This window comes from Sinocyclocheilus anshuiensis, unplaced genomic scaffold (genome assembly GCF_001515605.1).
Source record: "Sinocyclocheilus anshuiensis isolate Anshui unplaced genomic scaffold, SAMN03320099.WGS_v1.1 scaffold601, whole genome shotgun sequence".
In the NCBI taxonomy this organism is placed as follows: domain Eukaryota; kingdom Metazoa; phylum Chordata; class Actinopteri; order Cypriniformes; family Cyprinidae; genus Sinocyclocheilus; species Sinocyclocheilus anshuiensis.
The window spans coordinates 509290-517741 of record NW_015536496.1 but is presented as its reverse complement, the minus strand read 5'-3'; the positions used below and the strand labels follow the sequence as shown (position 1 = coordinate 517741).

At 35.3% G+C, this 8452-nt stretch overlaps 1 protein-coding gene across 6 annotated transcripts in view; it reads left to right on the top strand.

Moving 5' to 3' along the window:
• Window positions 1-7020: 7020 nt before the first annotated feature.
• The window catches only part of LOC107686888 (microtubule-associated protein 4-like), a 61149-nt gene continuing 59717 nt past the window's right edge, over window positions 7021-8452 (top strand). For 2 of the 6 annotated variants that reach the window (XM_016484063.1, XM_016484062.1), the window contains exon 1: window positions 7025-7241. The gene's annotated coding sequence lies outside the window, so the exon portion shown is untranslated. Of the gene's footprint in view, window positions 7242-8452 lie in introns of all 6 variants that reach the window. The other 4 variants (XM_016484064.1, XM_016484036.1, XM_016484051.1 and 1 more) reach the window with 4 other exon arrangements.

Genomic DNA, 8452 nt, shown 5'->3' with positions numbered 1-8452 from the left:
TTCACAATTTGAGTTGAATTACTGAAATAAATGAACTTTTCCATGACATTCTAATTTATTGAGATGCACCTGTAATTTGTAGTTGTGGTGCTCATTAATTTTTGGTGAGTGCTCCTAAATTTTTGCTGGTGCTCCTAACTTTTTGAAGATGGGAGCACCAGTGCTACAAAGTAAAAAATTTAATTTCGAGCCCTGGAATAGGCACGGGCCGATTACCGGTTTCAAGGTATACCGCTTCAAAACCGCTAATATTTTCCGTTATACCGTTCCTTCCCTCAGGTTGAGTGCAGTGTAGAGAGTAGCACGACCCTCCTCCTGTTGGTGAGAGCGAGCGGTCAGTCACAAAATATCAGTTTGTGATAATATTATGTATGTTGCTCAAAAACAAAATATATTGTGTTCAGTGGAATTTTTTTCCCATTTTTTTTTTACCCAGTCATTTAAAAACAACATATTTTAGAGCTGTAACGACAATACCGTGAAACCGTGATATTTTTGCTTGAGGCTATCATACCGTCAAAATCTCATACCGGCCCATGCCTAATTTTCAGTTACAATAATTCATCCTAAAATTCGACATTAGTAACTTACTTTTAGCAGCATCAGTCGCGCGCTCACAAGATCTCCCGGTTCTTACTTGTGAATTCAGTTCACTGGAGACTCGCACTAAACTCGCACTAAACAACACTGAATCAGTGAGTTGTCGACTCGAGAACAACTGCAATCGGATCATTCCAGTTCGTGAAAGAATCGTTTTGTGCGATTTGCGAACCGATTTAAAAGGTTAATTGAAAAGAATCAGTTCATTCTTGAATCAGACACCGCTTCTGCGTGTCAGAGCGTGTGATATATCATAAGGAGTAACGATATGTTTTATGAAATGTAATGAAATAAAAAGTACGATCTTATGCTTTGGAATGTGAAGCTTCTGCGTCTCGGAGCACGTGATATATTATAAGGAGTAATGAGAAGTTTTATGAAATGTAGTGAAGTAAAAGTTACTCAAAATAAAACTACTCCAGTAAAGTACAGATACTTGAAAAATGTACTTAAGTACAGTAACGAAGTAAAAGCAGCAAGTCTCTTGAGGCGGTGTGTTACAGATATTTTACTATGGTTAAGAGGGTTTGACTTGAGTGACTTATTGTTTGATTTTCTCACAGCTGTGTGAAACAGGCCACAGTCATTAGAGAACAGTACAGATGTGTTGATTATTGACTGCAGCTGGTTAAGGGTCATTAGATGACCCAGAGCAAGGTGAGGGTGAGACGGGTGAATGCTGTCTTTGTGCAGGCTTGATGCTGTCTACACTGGATGCGGCGCGGCATGACACGACAAATCCCCGACATTAAACTGCTGCCGCTTTCTATTTATGACGTGCTGACACAAATTTCAAATGATTTTCAACGGTCGCTTTGTCGTGTCCAGTGTAGACAGACTTTAGCTGATGCGGTGCGACACGGCAACTGTCGCGTCCGGTGTAGACACGGTGTAGCGGTTGTCTGTTACAGTACATAAAATTTTACTTACCACATAAACAGAGTAAGGAGAGATGACTGAGGATGATGGCGAATGATTTGCAGATCCTCATACCACTGACAAACATATAATCTTGTAAAATGTGTGGCAAGTACTGCCGCTTCTTAGTATAAACAGAGTACGTGCGATCGCGAATCTCGAAAGTGAAACTAAAAAGCGATCATGCATTCAAAAGCACGATGCCAGTGAATTTTGCACATGGAAAGAGTCCGGTATGGAGTTATGGGTAATCTTGATAAGTTTTACAGTATATGGCAACCATTTCTAGATCATTTGGAACAATGTAATGTTGACTCCGACCAGCAATGTAGTGCTTAGTATGTTGTCTGCCCCCCATTGATTGCTTTTTTTGTTTTTCTACTGAAACTGCTGATTACCCTTAAAAGTCGGTTTTTCTTTCTTTTATTACTTTTTTTTTTATTATTATTTTATGTATTTAGTTTTTTCTTTTCTTGTTGTTTTGTTTGGTGTCTATTATACAATTTAAAACGAATAAAAATACATTCCAAAAAAAAAAGCACGATGCCAGTTTCAATGACAGGTATAATAGAGGCTCCCTGATGCCCGAAATATATATGCAGTATAATTACCCAATAATATAACTGCGAGGAAAAATATTGAAATATATATTTTCCTCCCATCTCGTATTTATTCCCTTTAGGGGTTCCGCCTACACGTCATTTTCTTTCCGAACACGGTATTGGCATCGTCTATCGGCCCAACTCGAACACACACACACACACACACACACACTACAAACACAGACCAATGCACTGTAAGTGTGCTTTCTTGTTGCACATGCATGTCATATGTGTTGTTATTCAGCTAGATATAAACATGTTGAGAGTGTAACTAACTTTTATTAAGTTGCTCAGCAGGATTCTCTGACAGTAGTACAAGGTTTGGGCTGCTTTCCATTGAGTTGTCAGTGGTTGTAGATAGTGATCGACCGATATTGATTTTTTATAACCGACATCGATACCAATTATTTGCATGTTTATGTGCTCTATAACCGATATGCAGAACCGATATTTATTTACTGTTATAAAGTAAATAAATGACTGAGTGAAGAACATACTTCACTTTGGTTTTTCTTCTTTTCAGTCATCTTTTTTTTTTTTTTAAGTGTTGAAAATTAGCAGTCTTTCATGTTAAATTTAATCTTCATATTACAACAATAAAAAAACATTTTATTTATAAAAAAGCATCAACAGAATCAACACTAATATTAACAATAAGCAAAATAAATGTAGAATGTCTAATGTTTTCAAATGGAGAAAATAAATAAAGGACAGGGGTCATATCAACTTCATTTTAAACTACAGCAGGGCTCTACGCTTACTTTTCTTTTTTGGAGCACCTGTGCTCCTAACTTAAAAAATTTAGGAGCACATAACCGATATGCAGAACCGATATTTATTTACTCTTATAAAGTAAATAAATGACTGAGTGAATTAAGAACATACTTCACTTTGGTTTTTCCTCTTTTCAGTCATCTTTTTTTTTTTTTTTTTAAGGGTTGAAAATTAGCTTAGTCTTAGTCTTTCATGTTAAATTTAATCTTCATATTACAACAATAAAAAAACATTTTATTTATAAAAAAGCATCAACAGAATCAACACTAATATTAACAATAAGCAAAATAAATGTAGAATGTCTAATGTTTTCAAATGGAGAAAATAAATAAAGGACAGGGGTCATATCAACTTCATTTTAAACTACAGCAGGGCTCTACGCTTACTTTTCTTTTTTGGAGCACCTGTGCTCCTAACTTAAAAAATTTAGGAGCACGTTCAAAATTTTAGGAGCACCTTCTAATCAATAATCCAAAATTTTATCAAAAAGTAGCCTTCCCATTACGAGGTGATATTTGACTCCTCTAACTTTATTAAAAGTATGTCATCTTTTGTCAAATTCTTAAAAAATATATATTTTATAAGCTTTTTAAAAATTAATTAAAACGACAGAATAAGAACAAGTAGAATAAGGAATATAAGTTACCAATCAAATGAAATCAGTATTAACAAAATTAATTTGTAGAGGTGGCACAGAAGAACACAAAAGTGGCTTGTTGTACTTTCAGACATTTAATGAGGCTCAGAAGTGGAATGAGTGCAATTAAATCCATAAATTCATGATGATATTAATGCTTTAAATATACAATTTTGAATATAGAAATATTAAATGATTTAAATAACTGAAAAGATACTTTAATGAAACTAAAACTGCCAGCAGGTGGCGGTAAGTCACTGATTTTTATCACTGAATCATTCATTCAATTGATTAATTCGAACGGCTGATTCATTCAGGAACGAATGAATCAGCCTCTTTTTTTTCTTTTTCTTTTCTTTTTTTAGTGGATTTTGGAGTTTAGTTATTTTACTCTTCATCATTCAAACTACTACTATGATTTTTAAGTTGAACAGTGCTATTTTATTATGATTGATATACTATTATAGTTTTTTTAATATATCGATTAGATTTTATTTAATTTTTCCTGTTTTCATAATTTTAGTTAAAGTTTTAGTAATGTTGTTTTTAATAGGTTTACATTTTTTATTATTTTTATTTTATTTATTTGTTTTAATTTTAGTTATTCTAATTCTTCAAGTGAAACTAAACAAAAATGAGAAATGTTGTGTAAAACCATTAAAAAATTCATAACGTTAACTGAAATAAAATAAAATGCATGCATATTTCAGTTAGTGTTATTTTTTTTTAATGGTTTTACAATGACCCTGAAGATGAATCATATCTCTCTCTGTAGTGAGATTTGTTTTAGGAATCTCTAATTCCTGATTCTCAAGCATGTCGTCACTGAAGGGTGAAAGTAAGTGTGTGTGTGTGTAATAAGATCAGATAGTGTTTGTGTTTGGATTCCTGACACACCCACAATTCAATCTCAACTCATGTGTGCTGAAGATTATGGCATGTGTGTGAGCAGCATACCTGTGAGTGTGTGTGTGTGTGTGTGTGTGTGTGTGTGTGTGTGTGTGTGTGTGTGCGCGCGCGTGCTCTGTTTGTAGAGCAATAGATTACACTGGCTTAACTGTGTCAATGGCCTCACACGACCAGAGACGAACACGTTTACTTAACTACATAAATGAGGTCAAACAATAGACTTGTAGCATTTTATATAAAGCCTATTATGACTGCAGACTAACCTGAACCCGAAAAGAAAATGTGCATTTCAGGGATATTACATTTAACTAAAACTGAAACTAAAAGCATCATTTTTGTTTGTTTTGTTTTGTTTTTTAACTTGGAAAAAAAAAAAAGTCAGATTTTGCTCATTTTTGGAGACACATTTATAGTAAACACACCCACAATGACTGTTAAAGTGAATTGTGTTAGTTCTGGCCGGCTTTATCAAATCAAATATCCTCAATAGTGTTCCGTGGGTTGTTTTTCATGTCCGCGGGTTGAAAAACGTGATATTTAGCCCCTGGAATGCGAATTTTACCAGGGGAACCCTGCCAAAACACGTATTTTATCCCCGGAACGCGATTTTTAACGGGGGACCCCTGGAAACGCGATTGGGTGGGTTTTGTTGTGAAAACCTGGCAAGCTCTTCATAAAAGCAGTGGCGACCTCAAGAGGAGGAAACGCATCAAACTAACAAAACACCCCGATCAAGTTCAAATTGGTACCGAGAACCGTGGATTTTCACTGGTATTGGTACCGAATACTGAAATTTTGGTACCGTGACAACACTAATCCTGAATATCCTTCCTTTGTTCAAACATGATGACTTCTGAGGTGATCCATCACGTTTTATTAGGCTCACGGCCCACGTAACACTTCCTGAATGTGATATATTTAACCAGAGCTCGTGAGGTTGACAGAGCATTTGCTTTGTTTGAATAGCTTGTCGTTCAAATACTCACCTGTTGAAAGTCATCCAGGTAGGGGCCAGTCTTTCCCGAACTGCTGTTATATATTAATGAACCCAACGGGGTGTCGAGCACATAACAGGTAGTTAGCGTGATGCAGATGTGGTTCTTCTGTTTGTCGTGGCGTCTCACTCCAGAGACCTGCTGAAAAGTGCTCAGAACAAACACTGTTTTGCAGCTTACTGTAGCTGAGCAGGTTCTGGAGGGAACGGCTGCGGAGGAGAGCATGTCGTGTCATATAATGTCATAATGTTCATAGCTTTGGGGGGAAAGTGAATGTAACTAAAGCTGAAAATCTCAGCACAGCGGTTTATTGCTGATTCACTGCAGCTCACTGATCCTCTGACGCTCAGATCCTGTAGAATCCAGGTCATTTACAATTGAAGCAATAAGCTGTGAGAGAATGATTCGTTTCATACCTAAAATGCCCCTTAAATGTTGTCAAATCACTGTAATGCATAACTGAGTGGCTTTTATAAAGCATGAAGCAATAGCAATATGATATAAATAAACTAGGTATGTATGTACAGTATGCATGTATGTGTGTGTGTGTGTGTGTATATATAGTGGGTGGGTTTATCAGGATCAGCGGGAGGCGGGTCAGTGCAGGTCTGATTGCTGCAGCTCATAATGATGATGTCACCTCACCACAGTAGAGCAGCAGATGTAATGATCTCATGAAAGTCTTGAGTCGACTGCATGCTTGAGTTCAGCTCACAAGTGCCTGCTGTCATACACCTAATATTCACACCCACTTCCTGTCTGAAAGCCCCTCTCTTCCTCCACTGGAACATTCTCTCCTCCTCACAAGATTCGACAGCTACATATGACTCAGCTCTGTGATTTATGAGATCAATATTAATGCCTGTTTTATTTTATTTTATTTGGAATTTTATTATTATTTGCATTTAATTATTATTTTATTTTGAAAATGTTTTTTATTGTATTTTATTTTAATATTATTTTGTAATTGTTTATTTATTTTATTTTATTTTACAATATTTTTTTATTATTATTATTATTATTATTTTGTTGTTGTTTTATATTTATTGTATTATTATTATTATTATTTTGTTTTTTTTATATATCATTAAATTAAAACTAAAATATAATAATATAAATAATAATATACTTGATTTAAAAAAAATAACGTCCAGACAGGACCTTTTTGCCCTGTTAGTTTAGCACTGCATTCCAGTTTAATCTGTAAAGTGCTTGGGAGGAAAATATATGGAACAGAGGTTCTATTTTATTTTATTGCATTGCATTGCATTTATTTATGATTTTATTTTATTGCATTACATTGCATTTATTTTTTGCATTGCATTTTTAAAATGTATTGCATTTTTCTTTTTTTTACTACATTTACATGATCTGATTCTTAGTGTTTTTCTTTCTTTTTTCTCTTTTTTTAAATTTTCTCTTTTCTCTTATTTTATAATAGAAGTTGTGCAGCGCCTCTCTTCACAGATTAATTGTTTTTCTCGAGATGAAGTATGTTTGCAAACTGGCCTCTCCTGTTTCAGTAACCTGTGATGTTCATTGAATGTTTGTGTGTGAAATAAGCAATTCCTCTGGTTTATATTGGCCTGTGTGAATCTTTTGTGGGTGTCTGTCTGATTGATTTTCAAGAGTTTGGTTGCATTGAGCAAACTGTGTGTTTGTCAAGAATCTGCCGTCTGCTTTTGAGGATTTTCCCATTCAGACGCTTCTAATTGTCTAGTGTGTGTGTGTTTGTGTGTGTGAGCGCAGATCCAGGTACAGTAGTCAAGAACGGACAGCAGGAAGTCCAAGGGGCTCAAAACCCTGGTAAGAGACACCTCAGATTTTCTCGTCGCCCCAGTTTAGTTTCGGGTGTCGCTCCGTGATTTGAGTCATACCATGGTTCGCTTGTTTTCTTTCATGCTCATTTTCAGTTCAGATCATTTGTTTTGGTCTCAGTGGGCGTAGAGGAGACTAAAACCTTCATTTACCAAGGTTTTAGTAACTCTGTAATTGCATGTTTATCCTGTTAGCAGTGCATTGAATAGTACTTTTTACTGTCCTCCTCAATCTTGATATCTAGCGTCCTCTGTCACATGATGTCTGTCGGCCGGATTTGACTTTGACAAACTTTGTGTTATTATTATTATTATTATTATTATTGTTTCCCATTTGTTGATACAGACACGAGTTGAAAGTGTGATCGTGCATAGACACTCAAATGGAATCGAGATTGTGAAATAGGTCTAGCATGTTCATTAATATATCGTAACGTATCGATTTACCTAGATACCTGTTGCTCTTGTTTACATGCACTGATGTTTGTCAGTCCGAATGAATCCAATCTGTATTCAGATGTGAAAACTGCAGTTTTTACCTTGTTGGTAAATCGAAAAATGTCTAAAACCTTCATTTACCAAGGTTTTAGTAACTCTGTAATTGCATGTTTATCCTGTTAGCAGTGCATTGAATAGTACTTTTTACTGTCCTCCTCAATCTTGATATCTAGCGTCCTCTGTCACATGATGTCTGTCGGCCGGATTTGACTTTGACAAACTTTGTGTTATTATTATTATTATTATTATTATTGTTTCCCATTTGTTGATACAGACACGAGTTGAAAGTGTGATCGTGCATAGACACTCAAATGGAATCGAGATTGTGAAATAGGTCTAGCATGTTCATTAATATATCGTAACGTATCGATTTACCTAGATACCTGTTGCTCTTGTTTACATGCACTGATGTTTGTCAGTCCGAATGAATCCAATCTGTATTCAGATGTGAAAGAACTGTTCATTAACAGAGCCATTGCAAGCAAAACTGCAGTTTTTACCTTGTTGGTAAATCGAAAAATGTCAAAAGATTTTTAGCAAATATTCATTCTCCTTTGCTGACCAGTTCGGCGTAAATAAACATATGTATCATGGCACTGCACATGTGCACAAGGTCATTTAGTTTCTGACCGAGTAGTCTGATTCAAAGGTTCAAATGGTTAATATTTTAAGGCAGTGTTAGTATAATTGAGATACTATTAT